The sequence below is a fragment of the Ambystoma mexicanum genome, chromosome 1q (assembly GCF_040938575.1).
Source record: "Ambystoma mexicanum isolate Mex_15411 chromosome 1q, UKY_AmexF1_1, whole genome shotgun sequence".
Classification (NCBI taxonomy): domain Eukaryota; kingdom Metazoa; phylum Chordata; class Amphibia; order Caudata; family Ambystomatidae; genus Ambystoma; species Ambystoma mexicanum.
Genome location: NC_090922.1, coordinates 1279913815 through 1279932997, shown reverse-complemented (window position 1 = coordinate 1279932997; position 19183 = coordinate 1279913815).

Below are 19183 nucleotides of genomic sequence, written 5' to 3'. Positions count from 1 at the left end.
CACCCCCCACCCCCTGCTCATGCCCCATGTCTCCCTTCTTCCCCTCCACCCCCGCTCATGCCCAGTGTCTCCCTTAATGCTCCCCCCACCCCCGCTCATGCCCGTGTCTCCCTTCTTACCCCAACCCCCCGCTCATGCCCCGTGTCTTCCTTCTTCCTCCCCCACCCCCCGCTCATGCCCCGTGTCTGCCCTGTTCCGCCCACCCCCCGCTCATGCCCTGTGTCTCCCTCCTGTACCCCCCACCCCCCGCTCATGCCCTGTGTCTCCCTTCTTCCCCCCACCCCCGCTCATGCCCCGTGTCTCCCTCCTTCCCCCCTCCCCCGCTCATGCCATGTGTCTTCCTTCTTTCCCCCGCCCACCCCCAGCTCATGCCCCGTGTCTCCCTTCTTCCCCCCACCCCCCCGCTCATGCCCCGTGTCTCCCTTCATACCCCCCCCACCCCCTGCTCATGCCCCGTGTCTCCCTTCTTTCCACCCCCACCCCCTGCTCATGCCCCGTGTCTTCCTTCTTCCCCCCCACCCCCTGCTCATGCCCCGTGTCTCACTCCTGTACCTCCCACCCCCCGCTCATGCCCGTGTCTTCCTTCTTTCCCCCCGCTCATGCCCCTTGTCTCCCTTCTTCCCCCCAACCCCTGCTCATGCCCCGTGTCTCCGATCTTCCCCCCCACCCCCGCTCATGCCCCGTGTCTCCCTTCTTCTCCCCCACCCCTCGCTCATGCCCTGTGTCTCCCTTCTTCCCCAACCACCCCGCTCATGCCCCGTCTCTCCCTCCTGTACCCCCCATCCCCCGCTCTTGCCCCGTGTCCCCCTCCTGTATCCCCCACCCCCCGCTCATGCCCTGTGTCTCCCTTCTTTCCCCCCACCCCCCCACTCATGCCCAGTGTCTTCCTTCTTTCCCCCCCCACCCCCCGCTCATTCCCCGTGCCTCACTTTTCCCCCGCACCCCCTGCTCATGCCCTGTGTCTTCCTTCTTTCCCCCCCACCCCCCCGCTCATTCCCCGTGTCTCCCTTCTTTCCCCCCACCCCCCGCTCATGCCCCGTGTCTCCCTCTTGCCCCACCCCTTGTTCATGCCCCATGGTCTCCCTTCTTCCCCCCCGCTCATGCCGCGTGTCCCTTCTTCCCCCCCGCCCCCCTATTCATGCCCCGTGTCTCCCTTCTTCCCCCCACCCCCCGCTCATGCCCTGTTTCTTCAATCTCCCTCCACCCCCCGCTCATGCCCCGTGTCTCCCTGCTTTCCACCACCCAACCCCGCTCATGCACTGTGTCTTCCTTCTTCCCCACCACCCCCTGCTCATGCCCCATGTCTCCCTTCTTCCCCCCACCCCCCGCTTATGCCCCGTGTCTCCCTTCTCCCCCCCACCCCCCGCTCATGCCCCGTGTCTCCCTTTTTTCCACCCCCCACCCCCCACTCATGCCCCGTGTCTTCCTTCTCTCCCCCACACCCCGCTCATGCCCCGTGTCTCCCTTCTCCCCCACCTCCGCTCATGCCCCATGTCTCCCTTCTTGCCCCCCCAACCCCCGCTCATGCCCCGTGTCTCCTTTCTTCCCCCCACACCCTGCTCATGCCCTGTGTCTCCCTTCTTCCTCCCCCACCCCCCCTCATGCCCCCGTGTCTGCCCTGTTCTCCCCACCCCCCACTCATGCCACGTGTCTCCCTCCTGTACCCCCACCCCCTGCTCATGCCTTGTGTCTCCCTCTTGTACCCCCACCCCCCGCTCATGCCCCGTGTCTCCCCTTCTTCCCCCCCACCCCCCGCTCATGCCCCGTGTCTCCCTTCTTCCCCGCCACCCCCCGCTCATGCCCTGTGTCTTCCTTCATTCCCCCGCCAACCCCCCGCTCATGCCCCATGTCTCCCTTCTTCCCCCCACTTCCCGCTCATGCCCCGTGTCTCCCTTCTTACCCCCCCACCCCCTGCTCATGCCCCGTGTCTCACTTCTTTCCACCCCCACCCCCTGCCCTGTGTCTTCCTTCTTCCCTCCCACCCCCCACTGATGCCCCATGTCTCCCTTCTTCCCCCCAGCCCCCACTCATGCCCCGTATCTACCTTCTTCCCCCCACCCCCGCTCATGCCCCGTGTATCCCTTCTTCCCCCCACCCCCCGCTCATGCACCGTGTCTCCCTTCTTCCTCCATCCCCCGCTCATGCCCCGTGTCTTCCTTCTTTCCCCCCACCCCCTCGCTCATGCCCCGTGTCTCGCTTCTTCCCCCCCTGCTCATGGCCCGTGTCTTACTTTTTTCCCCCCACCCCCGCTCATGGCCCACGTCTCCCTTCTTACCCCCCACCCCCACTCATGCCCCGTGTCTCCCTTCTTCCCCACCCCCTGCTCATGCCCCGTGTCTCCCTTCTTTCTCCCACCCACCGCTCATGCCCCGTGTCTCCCTTATTCCCACCCCACTCCCCGCTCATGCCCCGTGTCTCCCTTCTTCCCACCCACCCCCGCTCATGCCCCGTGTCTCCCTTCTTTCCCTGCCCGCTCATTGCCCGTGTCTCCCTTCTTTCCTCCCACCCCCCGCTCATGGCCCCGGGTCTCCCTTCTTTCCTCCCCCACCCCCCGCTCATGCCCCGTGTCTCCCTTCTCCCCCCCACTCATGCCCCGTGTCTCCCTTCTTCCCCCCACCCCCCGCTCATGCCCTGTGTCTCCCTTCTTACCCCCCACCCCCTGCTCATGCCCTGTGTCTTCCTTCTTTCCCCCACCCCCGCTCATGCCCGTGTCTCCATTCTTCCCCCCCAGCCCCCCGCTCATGCCCCATGTCTCCCTTCTCCCCCCCGCTCATGGCCCGTGCCTTCCTTCTTTCCCCCGCCCACCCCCAGCTCATTCCCCGTGTCTCACTTCTCCCCCCCACCCCCTGCTCATGCCACATGTCTTCCTTCTCCCCCCCACCCCCTGCTCATGCCACATGTCTTCCTTCTCCCCCTTCTCCCCTCCCACCCCCTGCTCATGTCCCGTGTCTCCCTTCTTCCCCCCCATCCCCGGCTCATGCCCGTGTCTGTCCTGCTGGAACAGGGCAGACACGGGGCATGAGTGGGGGTGGGGGCCCCACCGGGCCCCACCCACGCTCATGCCCCATGTCTCCCTTCTTTCCCCCATCCCCTGCTCATGCCCCGTGTCTTCCTTCTTTTCCCCCCACCCCCCGCTCATGCCCCGTGTCTCCCTTCTTTCCCCCCCTCCCGCTGCTCATGCCCCGTGTCTCCCTTTCCCCCCACTCCTTGTTCATGCCCCGTGGTCTCCCTTCTTCCCCCCGCTCATGCCGCGTGTCTCCCTTCTCCCCCCCACCCCCCATTCATGCCCCGTGTCTCCCTTCTTCCCCCCCAACCCCCGCTCAAGCCCTGTTTCTCCAATCTCCCTCCACCCCCCGCTCATGCCCGTGTCTCCCTTCTTTCCACCCCCCAATCCCGCTCATGCCCCGTGTCTTCCTTCTTCCCCCCCACCCCCCGCTCATGCCCCATTTCTCCCTTCTTCCCCCCACCCCCCACTTATGCCCCGTGTCTCCCCTTCTCCCCCCATCCCCCACTCATGCCCCGTGTCTCCCTTCTTTCCACCCCCCACCCCCCACTCATGCCCCGTGTCTTCCTTCTCCCCCCCACCCCCCGCTCATGCCCCATGTCTCCCTTCTCCCCCCACCCCCGCTCATGCCCCATGTCTCCCTTCTTGCCCCCCAACCCCCGCTCATGCCCCGTGTCTCCTTTCTTCCCCCCACACCCCCGCTCATGCCCCGTGTCTCCCTTCTTCCTCCCCCACCCCCGCTCATGCCCCGTGTCTGCCCTGTTCCCCCCACCCCCCACTCATGCCCCGTGTCTCCCTCCTGTACCCCCACCCCCTGCTCATGCCCCATGTCTCCCTCTTGTACCCCCTCCCCCCGCTCATGCCCCATGTCTCCCTTCTTCCCCCCACCCCCCGCTCATGCCCCGTGTCTCCCTTCTTCCCCGCCACCCCCCGCTCATGCCCTGTGTCTTTCTTCTTTCCCCCCGCCCACCCCCCGCTCATGCCCCATGTCTCCCTTCTTCCCCCCACTTCCCGCTCATGCCCCATGTCTCCCTTCTTACCCCCCCACACCCTGCTCATGCCCCGTGTCTCCCTTCTTTCCACCCCCACCCCCTGCCCTGTGTCTTCCTTCTTCCCCCCACCCCCCACTGCTGCCCCATGTCTCCCTTCCCCCCCCCACCCCCCACTCATGCCCCCTGTCTACCTTCTTTCCCCCCACCCCCCGCTCATGCCCCGTGTCTCCCTCCTTCCCCCCACCCACCCTCATGCACCATGTCTCCCTTCTTCCCCCACCCCCTGCTCATGCCCCGTGTCTTCCTTCTTTCCCCCACCCCCCGCTCACGCCCATGTCTCCCTTCTTCCCCCCCACCCCCTCGCTCATGCCCCGTGTCTCCCTTCTTCCCCCCCTGCTCATGGCCCGTGTCTTACTTTTTTCCCCCCACCCCCCGCTCATGCCGCATGTCCTCCCTTCTTACCCTCCCACCCCCCACTCATGCCCGTGTCATGCCCCGTGTCTTCCTTCTTCCCACCCCACTCCCCGCTCATGCCCCGTGTCTCCCTTCTTCCCACCCCACCCCGCTCATGCCCCATGTCTCCCTTCTTCCCTGCCCGCTCATGCCCTGTGTCTCCCTTCTTTGATCCCCCACCCGCCGCTCATGCCCTGTGTCTCCCTTCTCCCCCCCACCCCCCGCTCATGCTCCGTGTCTCCCTTCTTCCCCCCCACCCCCCCTCATGCCCCGTGTCTCCCTTCTTCCCCCCCACCCCCGCTCATGCCCTGTGTCTTCCTTCTTTCCCCCACCCCCCGCTCATGCCCGTGTCTCCATTCTTCCCCCCCAGCCCCCCGCTCATGCCCCGTGTCTCCCTTCTTTCCCCCCCGCTCATGGCCCGTGTCTCACTTCTTCCCCCCAACCCCCCGCTCATGTCCCGTGTCTCCCTTCTTACCCCCCACCCCCCGCTCATGCCCCATGTCTCCCTTCTTCCCCCCACCCCCTGCTCATGCCCTGTGTCTCCCTTCTTTCCCCCATCCCCCGCTCATGACTCGTGTCTCCCTTCTTCCACCCCACTCCCCGCTCATGCCCCGTGTCTCCCTTCATCCCACCCCACCCCCGCTCATGCCCCGTGTCTCCCTTCTTTCCCCTGCTCATGCCCGTGTCTCCCTTCTTCCCCCCCACCCTCGCTAATGCCCGTGTCTCCCTTCTTCCCCCCCCACACCGCTCATGCCCCGTGTCTCCTTTCTTTCCCTGCCCGCTCATGCCCTGTGTCTCCCTTCTTTGATCCCCCACCCGCGCTCATGCCCTGTGTCTCCTTCTCCCCCCCACCCCCCGCTCATGCTCCGTGTCTCCCTTCTTCCCCCCCACCCCCCCTCATGCCCCGTGTCTCCCTTCTTCCCCCCCACCCCCCGCTCATGCCCTGTGTCTTCCTTCTTCCCCCCACCCCCCGCTCATGCCCGTGTCTCCATTCTTCCCCCCAGCCCCCCGCTCATGCCCCGTGTCTCCCTTCTTTCCCCCCGCTCATGGCCCGTGTCTCACTTCTTTCCCCCCAACCCCCGCTCATGTCCCGTGTCTCCTTCTTACCCCCCACCCCCCGCTCATGCCCCATGTCTTCCTTCTTCCCCCCTCACCCCCCGCTCATGCCCTGTGTCTCCCTTCTTTCCCCCATCCCCCGCTCATGACTCGTGTCTCCCTTCTTCCCACCCCACTCCCCTCTCATGCCACATGTCTCCCTTCATCCCACCCCACCCCCGCTCATGCCCCGTGTCTCCCTTCTTTCCCCTGCTCATGCCCGTGTCTCCCTTCTTCTCCCCCGCTCATGCCCGAGTCTCCCTTCTTTCCCCCCACCCCTCGCTCATGCCCGTGTCTCCCTTCTTTCCCCCCAACCCCCGCTCATGCCCCATGTCTTGCTTTTCCCTCCACCCCCCTCTCATGCCCCGTGTCTCCCTTCTTTCCCCCCACCCCCCGCTCATGCCTCGTGTCTCTCCTGTTCACCCCCACCCCTGCTCATGCTCCGTGTCTGTCTCCCTCCTTTTCCCCCCGCTCATGGCCTGTGTCTCCCCTGTTCACCTCCACCCCTCGCTCATGCCCCGTGTCTCCCTTCTTCCCCGCATCCCCTGCTCATGCCCTGTGTCTCCCTTCTTTCCCGCTCATGCCCCGTGTCTCCCTTCTTTCCCCCCACTCCCCGCTCATGCCCCGTGTCTCCCTTCTTTCCCCCCACTCCCTGCTCATGCCCCGTGTCTCCCTTCTTTCCACCCTCGCTCATGCCCCATTTATCCCTTCTTTCCCCCACCCCCCGCTCATGCCCCGTGTCTCCCTTCTTCTCCCCCACCCTCGCTGATGCCCCGTGTCTCCCTTCTTCCCCCCCATCCCCTGTGTCTCCCTTCTTTCCACCCCTTGCTCATGCACCGTGTCTCCATTCTTCCCCCCCACCCCTCGCTCATGCCCCATGTCTCCCTTCTTTCCCCCCACCCCCCGCTAATGCCCGTGTCTCCATTCTTCCGCCCCAGCCCCCCGCTCATGCCCCGTGTCTCACTTCTCCCCCCCCCCCGCTCATGGCCCGTGTCTCACTTCTTTCCCCCAACCCCCGCTTATGTCCCGTGTCTCCCTTCTTACCCCCCACCACCCGCTCATGCCCCGTGTCTCCCTTCTTCCCCCTCACCCCCCGCTCATGCCCCGTGTCTCCCTTCTTCCCACCCCACTCCCCGCTCATGCCCCGTGTCTCCCTTCTTCCCTCCCCACCACCGCTCATGCCCCGTGTCTCCCTTCTTTCCCCCCGCTCATGCCCCGTGTCTCCCTTCTTCCCCCCCGCTCATGCCCCGTGTCTCCCTTCTTTCCCCCCCACCCCTCGCTCATGCCCCGTGTCTCCCTTCTTTCCCCAACCCCCGCTCATGCCCCATGTCTTCCTTTTCCCTCCCAACCCCCTCTCATGCCCCGTGTCTCCCTTCTTCCCCCCAACCCCCTGCTCATGCCCCGTGCCTGCCCTGTTGGAACAGGGCAGACATGGGGCATGAGCAGGGCTGGGGGACCCAGCTTGCCCTACCCCCGCTCATGCCTTGTGTCTCTCCTGTTCACCCCCACCCCCGCTCATGCACCGTGTCTGTCTCCCTCCTTTTCCCCCGCTCATGGCCTGTGTACCCCCTGTTCACCTCCAGCCCCCGCTCATGCCCCGTGTCTCCCTTCTTCCCCCCACCCCCTGCTCATGCCCTGTGTCTCCCTTCTTTCCCGCTCATGCCCTGTGTCTCCCTTCTTTCCACCCCCTGCTCATGCCCCGTGTCTCCCTTCTTTCCCCCCACTCCTTGCTCATGCCCCATGTCTCCCTTCATTCCCCCACCCCCCGCTCATGCCCCGTGTCTCCCTTCTCCCCCCCCACCCTCGCTGATGCCCCGTGTCTCCCTTCTTCCCCCCACCCCCCGCTCATGCCCCGTGTCTCCCTTCTTTCCCCCCCACCTCTCGCTCATGCCCGGTGTCTCCCTTCTTTCCCCCCACCCCCCGCTCATGCCCCGTGTCTTCCTTTTCCCCACCCCCGCTCATGCCCTGTGTCTTCCTTCTTTCCCTCTCCACCCCCCGCTCATGCCCGTGTCTCCCTTCTTCCCCCCACCACCCGCTCATACCCCGTGTCTCCCTTCTTCCCCCCACCCCCGCTCATGGCCCATGTCTCCCTTCTTTCCCCCTCACCCCCCGCTCATGCCCCGTGCCGCCCTTCTTCCCCCCCACCCTGCACTCATGCCCCGTGTCCCCCTCCTGTACCCCCCACCTCCCGCTCATGCCCCGTATCTCCCTTCTTTCCCCCTCACTCCCCGCTCATGCCCAGTGTCTTCCTTCTTTCCCCACTCCCCGCTCATGCCCCGTGTCTCCCTTCTCCCCCTGCTCATGCCCTGTGTCTCCCTTCTCCCCCCCGCTCATGCCCCGTGTCTTCCTTCTCCCACCCACCCCCACCCCCCACTCATGCCCCGTGTCTTCCTTCTTTCCCCCCGCTCATGCCCCGTGTCTCCCTCGTGTTACCCCCACCCCCGCTCATGCCCCGTGTCTCCCTCATGTTATCCCCCACTCATGCCCCGTGTCTCTCTCCTGGTCTTTCCGCCCTCCCGCCAATGCCCTGTTGTGTTCTCTTTATACACCCGCCTTCCATTTCCCTGGTGTCCATCTTGGTAAAAGATTTTCCTTCCTACACTGGGACGCCTGCCTGTGGCATTCCGGTTTGGGAAGAAAAATCTTTTTTTTACCACCCCGGGTTCCTACTGTTAGGCGGAAACCTGTGCAGTTCCCTCTGGGACCACTGCAAAAGATTTAGGACTACAGGCGTTTGGCGGTGAACCCACTTGGTAGCAGTCTGTACCACACAGATTCACTTGGTAGCTGTGGCTGAACAGTCAGACTTCCCTCAAGAAGAGTTGAGCAGTATGTGGAGTATACAAAATAGGGCAATTCTTCACAGCAAGACAAGCAAACACGCAACGAGGCTTAGTGTAAAGATATTAAGGTATTTATTTATAACAGAACATCTATGAAAAACACTATCGCACTATCACGGTAAACAAATCAAACACAATTACTCTACGAAGTAGGAAACGATCAATCCCCCTAGCAATATGTCGACAACTCTAGGTTCTACCGGCACCACTTATTTAAAGACAGAGGTGTATACCTCAACCTAGATGACACTCGAACATTAGTTAGGACGGGAGAGAAAAAGATAGGCAGGTTACGAAATCAAAACAGTTCGATCCTACGCGGATAAAATGCAAGGCAAGAAGGCAGGAATCACAATAGGTCATAAAGTTCAGAGGCCAGGCCCACTCGGTGAGAGGCAAGGCGCGATGTCCCAAAAGTCTCTAGCGAAGATGCATTCAAGTCTTATAGCAAATTGTTATCGGCAGGTTGAACCAGTTCAGAACAAAGAATAAGAAAAGCTTGGAGGCAACCCAACGGAAAGGAGAGGATTAAGACACCTCACTCAACCTGATCGAAAGGGAAGCCAGGCGGACACGGTACCTTGTTGTGGAGGGCCGCTCCGGCGGGGGCAATTGTTCCTGGTGGTGGATGCACGTCGGGTCTTTGCCAAGAGTAGAGATGATCTCGTCGTCGAAGAAAAGTGAAGTCCGGTGCACCACCAGGGAAGAGACCAGCCGCGGAGTGCTCCGTCACAAGGCACCACCTTTTCAGGGGTAGTGGCTATCCGGTTGCCGGGGTGCGCTGCACGGGCAATTCGACCACTGCGTCCTGAGGCGAATAAAAAGCAAAGGGGACTGGTTGTTCCCACCAGTCAGGGGAAGAGACTCTCCGGCAGGGAGATCTCCTCTGTCGTCGGGAAGTGGTGAGTTGGTTCCGCAGGGCTCCACCGGAGGTGTCGTCGTGCAGGTCGGCTCAGCGTTACCCTCATCGGATTCTTAGGTCCTGTGGCGACTTCTGAAGATCCAGTCCCAAAAGCCCTGCTTTTATGCAGAAAACCCCCATTCATTCAGCCTAGCTGTCAATCAACACATGCTAAGTGGTGAGCGGGAAGGCTCACCACTTGGGCCAATCACTCCAGAGTGCGACCGGAGTTGGCAAGGCAACTCGGTCCAGGGTGCCTAAACCCCCTCCCACACCCCTGTGGTAACCCAGACAGAATGGCACCACTTTGGAGGGTCTCTGTACAGAGGCCCGCCAAAAGTGGAGCAAAGGGCTCAACCTTTGGTTTAGGAGTCACAGAGACGAACACAGACGCCATTTTACAAGCCGCATTCTGGCAGAAAATACCATCCGATAAACTTATTTAAGATAAGTAGACCGGGGGTACGTTAGAGATTAACGAGAAAAAGTATTAATCTCCAACAATGGTACGAATCCCATAGGGTTATGTCCGGGGTCGAACATAACAAGTAGTTTCCACTGCCACCAGCCAAAACTCGGCGAGGGGGGACGGAACAGTGCCCCCTCGAGTAACAGGTCCAGGAGTAATCGAATTACCCCTACTAGTACGTCCACAATAAGATGGTTTGTACTAGTCCTGTTAGTAAATTTAGGTCTAGTAAAGCCAATGGTGACTTTACATGCCCGGGGAGACAGTAGTCAGTCCCCGGGTATGGAGTCTATGGCGGAGGTCCGCTAGGACGCCCCAGTGTTACGGCATGTAGGGTGCGGTGCAACACACATAGAAAAAACATATGAGACCCTATGGAGTAAAAGACCCCATAGCCCATCGAACACATTGACATTTGAAGGAATTACACACATACATGTCCAAGAGTGGGAGAAAAGAGTCTCACTCTTGGCAGGATGGAAAAAAACAAACTCCCGAAATCCAGCAAAGCTGCTGGGGGACTCACTAGGTTAGGAAATTCAGCCTAAACAGAGAATTCTCCCTAACACTCGCCCCCCCCCCCAGACTAAGGGACAGGAGGATTTAATCCACTCCTGGATGAATCTCATACCTCTAGTAGATGACATACATCCTAGAGAGACCATCGGCATTTTGGTGGTGACATCCTGACCTGTGCTCAATGGTGAAATCAAACCCTTGCAGGCAGATCGACCATCTCAATAGTTTTGGGTTTTCCCCTTTCATTTGCATTAACCATCTCAAGGGTTGGTGGTCAGTCTGAATGACAAAAGTAGAACCATACAAGTACGGCCTAAACTTCTTCAGAGCCCACACGATAGCAAAGCACTCTCTTTCGATTGTTGCGCACCTTGTTTCAGGATCCTTCAGCTTGCGGCTAATGAAGCAAACGGGGTGCTCCCTACCTTTCCCATCCAGTTGACTGAGTACGGAACCTATTCCTACATTTGAAGCATCTGTCTGCACAATGAAGTGTTGGCGGTAATCAGGAGCTCTGAGTACTGGGGCTTGGCAAAGAGCCTTTTTCAGGTTTTCAAAAGCCTGATTGCACTCCTCGTTCCATCTAACCTTCTTAGGAAATTTGGGCGAGGAGATGACATTCAGTGGAGAAGCTGTGGTCCCATAGCTCTCTATGAAATTCCTGTAATACCCGGTGAGGCCTAGGAAGGCTCTCACCTGGGTTTGAGTAGTCGGTGTTGTCCAATTTTGCACAGCTTCAATTTTACTGAGCAAAGGCCTTATTTCTCCACCGCCTACCTCATGCCCAAGATAAACTACCTTACTCTGTCCAATCTGACATTTGCTCGCCTTTATGGTCAGATTGGCTCGTCCAAGAGCCTGCAAAACATCCCTCAGGTGGGTTACATGTTCTTCCCAGGAATTGCTGAACACTGCAATGTCATCCAAGTATGCCATGCAGTAGTCCTCCATCCCATTCAGAACCTGGTTTACCATCCGTTGAAACGTAGCAGGTGCATTCTTCAGTCCGAAAGGCATTACCTTAAACTGGTATAAGCCAACGGGGGTAGAAAATGCAGTTTTCTCCTTGGCATGGTCCGTCAGGGCTTTTTGCCAATAGCCTGACGTCAAGTCAAATGTGCTGAGGAACTTGGCACAGCCAAGTTTATCCACCAACTCATCTGTTCTTGGCAAAGGGTGGGCATCAGTCTTGGTGACTGCATTAAGAGCTCTATAATCCACGCAGAATCTAAGTTCTTTAGATCCGGCCTTTGGTACTAACACAACGGGGCTAGACCATGGACTAGTAGAGGGCTCTATTACCCCGAGATCAAGCATCTTGCTGACCTCACCTTTGATGTGGATTTGTACGTTTTCTGACATGCGGTATCCTCTGCTTTTGACTGGCAGACAGTCACCAGTGAGTATGTCGTGCTGGCCCCAAGGGGTCAAGCCTGGTGAAAGCGAGAACAAAGAGGCAAACTGATTCAACATAGATTTGCACTCTTCTTGTTGCTCGGGTGTCAGATTGGAGGAGAGATTCACTCCTTCAATTTTTCCATCTAAAGGTAAGCCTCTGAGGAGATCTGGAAGAGCTTCACTCTCTTCTTCTTCCTCGGATGACGCTAGAAGCAATGCTCCTACGTCAGGTCGCGAGACATACGCTTTAAGTCGGTTGGTGTGAAAGACTGTCGGAGCCTCCTTGGGATTGCCCAAGTCCACCAGATAGTTAACCTCTCCGAGTTTACCCACTACTCGAAAGGGTCCCATCCACTTATCTTGCAAGGCCCTCTGCCTTGTTGGGATCATAACAAGAACAAGCTGGTCTTGAGCGAACTCAACCATGTTAGCCTTTTGATCGTGCCAGTGCTTGACCAATGCTTGTCCAGCTTTCAAGTTATCGCTTGCTTCCGTCATCATGTGTGACATTCTCCTCCGGAGATCTATCACGTAGTCAGTCACTCTGACTGGCTTGGGGGAAGGAGCACTCTCCAACCCCTCCTTAATCAGGGCAATGGACCTCTGATGGGATGACCATAGAGTAGTTCGAAGGGTGAGTAACCTACGCCTTCCTGAGGGACTTCTCTATAAGCAAAGAGAAGGCATGGCAGTAGAAGGTCCCACTTACGCTTAAGGGGTTCCTCTAAAGCACCTATCATGCTCTTCATGGTTCGGTTGAACCGTTCTACCAATCCATTGGTTTGGGGTGGTAAGCTGTTGAGAACTTGTAAGTAACTCCACAGGTTTTCCACATGGCTTTCATGTAGTGGGACATAAAGTTTGACCCCCTGTCAGAGATTACTTCCTTAGGAAACCCGACCCTAGTAAAAATACCAAGGAGGGCCTTAGCCACAGCCGGAGCTGTAACAGTCCTCATAGGAATTGCCTCAGGATACCTAGTAGCATGGTCTACTACAACAAGGATAAACCTGTTGCCTGAGGAGGTTGGAGGATCAAGGGGACCAACAATGTCAATCCCTACTCTCTCAAATGGGACTCCCACAACTGGGAGAGGCACTAAAGGTGCCACATTCTTGGAGCCAACCTTACCAGAGATCTGGCAGGTGTGGCAGCTCCTGCAGTGTTTTTCTACTTCGGCCCCCATCTTCGGCCAATAGAAGTAGAGAGCGAGCCTTTCCTTAGTCTTCTTGAAACTCAAGTGACCAGCCAAAGGAATCTCGTCGGCTAACTGCAAGAACTGTGGTCTGTTCTCTTGGGGTACTACAAGTCGTTTGTAGTCTCCAGGTGCAGACTCGGTCGGTTCACTGTAGAAGAGGCCATCTTCCAGGTGCAACCTGTGTTTCCCAGGCTCTTGCCCTCCAGCCTGAGCTTCTGCCTGGTGGTGAAGACCTTCTAGAGTTGGATATTCTCTCTGTCCCTTACTGACGTCTGCCCTGCTGGGTCCACCTTCTGCCAGTAAAGACTGCAGCTCAGGATGGTCAACAGGATCCAGATCTCCAATGAGTTCCTGGACTTCCATTAGCTCTTCCTCAGAGTCTAATTCTACCACACAGGGTCGTACCTCCCTCTCAGCCTCGGCTGGAGGTGGAGTTACGGGTGTAACTTTGGACAACCGCGGGGAAGTCCATGTTGGCTTCACTGAAATGCTGGCTGCTGGTTTCGGGATAGAAGCCTTAGGTTTCCCTTTTGCTTCTGATGTCTTGGAGACAGCGGCCGACAATTCCAGTGGAGCAGGAGTGATTTTTTTTCTTCATCATCTCCCCGAGAGTACCGCGCATGGTCCTCTCTCTTGCAGGTCTGGTTAGCTCCTGTAACCGTTTACTAGGAGGTCTGGGAGTATGCGATACAACTCTGAGAGTTTTCAAATCGTTACCCAACAGTACGCGTCCTAGTACTTCACTCTGTATGCTGACAGGTATCTTCACAGTCATGTCGTTACACTGGATGACAACTGGTAATTGGGGAAGCATCTGCACAGGCCCTCCAGCTAACTTGGTGAGGCGTTTGGGTGTCTTAGCAACATCCTCGACCTGAAAAAACGATTTATCCACCACAGTTATGCTGGCTCCAGTGTCCTAATGGCAGGAGTCTCCTGACCATTCACCTGGACACTGTCCTTATAATACTCTTTAGTATTATCGGGGATAGAATTATAGACATCTAAATTCTGTTGTTCCCACAACCCCAGAGATACTAAAGAAACGCTGGCTGAGACTCCAATGGGTTCGTCAGCTAGCAGTAGAAAGTTTCCACTTGCCATTTGGACTTCCTCCTCTGGAGCGAAGGCTAAGGAGACAAGCTGGACCCCTGAAGGTTTACCCTTACATGTAGGATCTCCTTTCACGTGATCAGTCGAGCCACAAACAAAGCATTTACCGAATGCTTTCTGGAATGGCAGCTTGTTCTGACCTCCTTCTGGTTTGGCACCAGAAGACACACTATTCTGCTGTGGTTTTCCCGGTGGCTTACCCTTCTGGTTTTGTTTGGGGCCCTCTTTGGAATGTGAGTTATTCGAATTCTCTTTTGAGTCTTTTTTAGGCTGTTTTCCCTCGTCCTTTTTCTGAGTTGCCCCAGAATCCTTATGAGTAGCCCTGTTGGCAACCCACAAGTCAGCAGCCTTAGCTAGCTCCCTGGAATCCAATTCCTTCGAATCAGCCAAGTGCTGTCTGAGCTCAGGAGAACAGGCATCATAAATAAACTCCAACATAAAAAGATTCCTCATACCCTCATAAGTGTTCACTTTGTAACCCTTAATCCATCCCTCTAAGTTTTTCAAGCCATCACTCACCCAGGTAGCCCAAGGTGTACCATCATGCTTTTTGAGGGTTCTAAACCTCTTAAGATACTGGGAAGGGGTCTTCCCGAATCTAGCTATCAAAGCTAGTTTCACACTTTCGTAATCCGTCTTATCCGCCTCCCCCAACTCCATTACGACATCAGTCGCAACAGGCGGGAGTCTAGAGAACAACCAGGGAAGCAACGCATTCCCGGTGATGTCCTGGAGCCCATGATTGTATTCAAACAGTTTCAACCAATCCAACACATCCAATCACGGTTCATACATACCCACTAATTCCTTCGGCATCCGGGGTCTTTTGGGACTGGAGCTCCTAGAAGAACCAGAGGAGAGAGAAGCATTTTCCATAGACAACTTTTTCATCTCTAACTCGTGATTAAGTTCTATTTCCCTGAGTCTCAACTCAGCTTGCTTCTGCTCAGCCTAGGCATTCATCCGTCTGAACTCGAGCTCTTGGTTTCGTTCAGATTGAGCCAAGAACCGTTTGTATTCTAGTTCGAGCTTCATTTTTTCAAGTTCAAAATAAGCAGGGTTACTTGTGGGACCTGGTATGGGCCCCGTAGGCACAGCTGGTAAGGCAGGTAGAGGAGCAGGGGAGACAGTTTCGTTAGCCTCACCGCCCTCATCAGCCTTTTCATCGCTATCATCAGGATTACGATTCAGATCAACACCATCACTGTTATCTACAGTCGCTGGAGAGATTGGTTCCTCTGAACCAGTACCCAGACTTTGGTTCGCCAGCAATCTCTCGATTAGTTCTAACTTCTTGCCACTTACAGAAAGATTCTCTTGCCTACAGAGAGCTCGCAGACCCTCAGTATTTTCACCTGACAAAGACTCTTGACTGTAAGTTTCCATCGTAGACATGTTTTTTGAAAGTTGCTTTTTGTGCAAAGTTTTGTGGTTAGTTATCCTACAGTGTCGAAAAGCACTCTAAACTGTATACTCGATACAAATCCCACCGCTGTACACCAGTGTTAGGCGGAAACCTGTGCAGTTCCCTCTGGGACCACTGCAAAAGATTTAGGACTACAGGCGTTTGGCGGTGAACCCACTTGGTAGCAGTCTGTACCACACAGATTCACTTGGTAGCTGTGGCTGAGCAGTCAGACTTCCCTCAAGAAGAGTTGAGCAGTCTGTGGAGTATACAAAATAGGGCAATTCTTCACAGCAAGACAAGCAAACATGCAACGAGGCTTGGTGTAAAGATATTAAGGTATTTATTTATAACAGAACATCTATGAAAAACACTATCGCACTATCACGGCAAACAAATCAAACACAATTACTCTACGAAGTAGGAAACGATCAATCCCCCTAGCAATATGTCGACAACTCTAGGTTCTACCGGCACCACTTATTTTCAGACAGAGGTGTATACCTCAACCTAGATGACACTCAAACATTAGTTAGGACGGGAGAGAAAAAGATAGGCAGGTTACGAAATAAACACAGTTCGATCCTACGCGGATAAAATGCAAGGCAAGAAGGCAAGAATCACAATAGGTCATAAAGTTCAGAGGCCAGGCCCACTCGGTGAGAGGCAAGGCGCGATGTCCCAAAAGTCTCTAGCGAAGATGCATTCAAGTCTTATAGCAAATTGTTATCGGCAGGTTGAACCAGTTCAGAACAAAGAATGAGAAAAGCTTGGAGGCAACCCAACGGAAAGGAGAGGATTAAGACACCTCACTCAACCCGATCGAAAGGGAAGCCAGGCGGACACGGTACCTTGTTGTGGAGGGCAGCTCCGGCGGGGGCAGTTGTTCTTGGTGGCGGATGCACGTCGGGTCTTTGCCAAGAGTAGAGATGATCTCGTCGTTGAAGAAAAGTGAAGTCCGGTGCACCACCAGGGAAGAGACCAGCCGCGGAGTGCTCCGTCACAAGGCACCACCTTTTGGTCGCGGTTTCAGGGGTAGTGGCTATCCGGTTGCCGGGGTGCGCTGCACGGGCAATTCGACCACTGCGTCCTGAGGTGAATAAAAAGCAAAGGGGACTGGTTGTTCCCACCAGTCAGGGGAAGAGACTCTCCGGCAGGGAGATCTCCTCTGTCGTTGGGAAGTGGTGAGTCGGTTCCGCAGGGCTCCACCGGAGGTGTCGTCGTGCAGGTCGGCTCAGCGTTACCCTCATCGGATTCTTAGGTCCTGTGGCGACTTCTGAAGATCCAGTCCCAAAAGCCCTGCTTTTATGCAGAAAACCCCCATTCATTCAGCCTAGCTGTCAATCAACACATGCTAAGTGGTGAGCGGGAAGGCTCACCACTTGGGCCAATCACTCCAGAGTGCGACCGGAGTTGGCAAGGCAACTCGGTCCAGGGTGCCTAAACCCCCTCCCACACCCCTGTGGTAACCCAGACAGAATGGCACCACTTTGGAGGGTCTCTGTACAGAGGCCCGCCAAAAGTGGAGCAAAGGGCTCAACCTTTGGTTTAGGAGTCACAGAGACGAACACAGACGCCATTTTACAAGCCGCGTTCTGGCAGAAAATACCATCCGATAAACTTATTTAAGATAAGTAGACCGGGGGTACGTTAGAGATTAACGAGAAAAAGTATTAATCTCCAACAATGGGACGAATCCCATAGGGTTATGTCCGGGGTCGAACATAACAAGTAGTTTCCACTGCCACCAGCCAAAACTCGACGAGGGGGGACGGGACAGTGCCCCCTCGAGTAACAGGTCCAGGAGTAATCGAATTACCCCTACTAGTACGTCCACAATAAGATGGTTTTTACTAGTCCTGTTAGTAAATTTAGGTCTAGTAAAGCCAATGGTGACTTTACATGCCCGGGGAGACAGTAGTCAGTCCCCGGGTACGAAGTCTATGGCGGAGGTCCGCTGGGACGCCCCAGTGTTACGGCACATAGGGTGCGGTGCAACACACATAGAAAAAACATATGAGACCCTATGGAGTAAAAGACCCCATAGCCCATCGAACACATTGACATTTGAAGGAATTACACACATACATGTCCAAGAGTGGGAGAAAAGAGTCTCACTCTTGGCAGGATGGAAAAAAACAAACTCCCGAAATCCAGCAAAGCTGCTGGGGGACTCACTAGGTTAGGAAATTCAGCCTAAACAGAGAATTCTCCCTAATGCCTACTTTGAGAATCTAGGATGCTAGTGGTCTTCCTTCATTGAAAAGGACGTTATGGTTCCGTTGCACTAATAAAAAACTATGAAGTTCAGTAAAAAAACTTTGTTAAAGGGACGCTATGGTTAAGTTGCGCTACTAAAAACCTATGAAATTCAGTAAGAAAACTTTGTTAAAGGGACGTTATGGTTAAGTTGCGCTATTAAAAACCTATGAAAATCAGTGAAAAAACGTTGTTAAAGGGACGTTATGGTTAAATTGCGCTACTAATAAAAACCTATGAAATTCAGTGAAAAAACGTTGTTAAAGGGACGTTATTGTTAAGTTGCGCTACTAAAAACCTATGAAATTCAGTAAAAAAACTTTTTTAAAGGGACGTTATGGTTAAGTTGCGCTACTAAAAACCTATGAAATTCAGTGAAAAAACTTTGTTAAAGGGACGTTATGGTTCCAAGTAAAACCGAAAAACCCTTGAAATTCGCCAGTTATGGTAAGCTAAGCAACCATAACTCACGCCACCACCGTGCACTGCTAAGCCTAACACCCAGGACATCAAAGATGACATCACAAATGTCATTGATGACATCGCTGATGACATCACATGTCTGACTCCCCCTTTTTTCCTTTCCTGACATATCTAGGCCACATGATTTTCTTCAGTAACAGTCAGGAACTAAAAATTGTAAATGTACTATATTCGTAGACTTATCCTCCAAGTATGTTCTTATAATAATTCCTTTAGGGTCCAGTCATATCATATGAAACATATACATAGGGCAAGACAGAACCTTGAAAGACAGCAATCCTTTTTGTGCATTAAAATTATCAGTAGATTTATCAGCACTTTCTGATACTTTTGATGTTTTTTTATTACTGTACTTTCCCTGTTTATGCTCATATTGTTATATGTTGTACTCACCCTATTTTCCTTAGGGTCCATACACATCATGCAATATATATAGATAGGGTAAGTAACAGCTTTGAAATAGAGCAATCACTTCTCTGCATAAAGGTAATCAGTTAGGTTATGAACACTTTCTGCTACTATTGTTGTTTTTTTTTCTTACTTCAATTCCCTTGTATATATACATATTTGTATGTGGTGTTGTCTCTTTGTGATTTGTTTATAATAATGTAATTATGTAGTAAGTGGGTTTTATTACCTACTTATCACAAGTTTCACTGTACGCAAAACTCTAATATGAAAACAGTTATCATTTCACTATTCAACATGGCAAGCTTATGAATATTGCACCTCCATCATGTATGCTGCACACAATGCCTATGTTTCTACATGAGAACCTTAGTATACTGGATTAAAGTTAATAATAGAATGCTATTCATATCAATGCATAGCTTAATGCACTGATTAGCACTTGATATTTATTCCAATAATCTTTGACACTTGTTTTATTAACATTACACTAAGAATCCCTTGTACAGACTTTTCATGAAAGGTAAATGCACATGTGATGTCATCAGTGATGTCATCAATGACATTTGTGATGTCATCTTTGATGTCCTGGGTGTTAGGCTTAGCAGTGCACGGTGGTGGCGCGAGTTATGGTTGCTTAGTT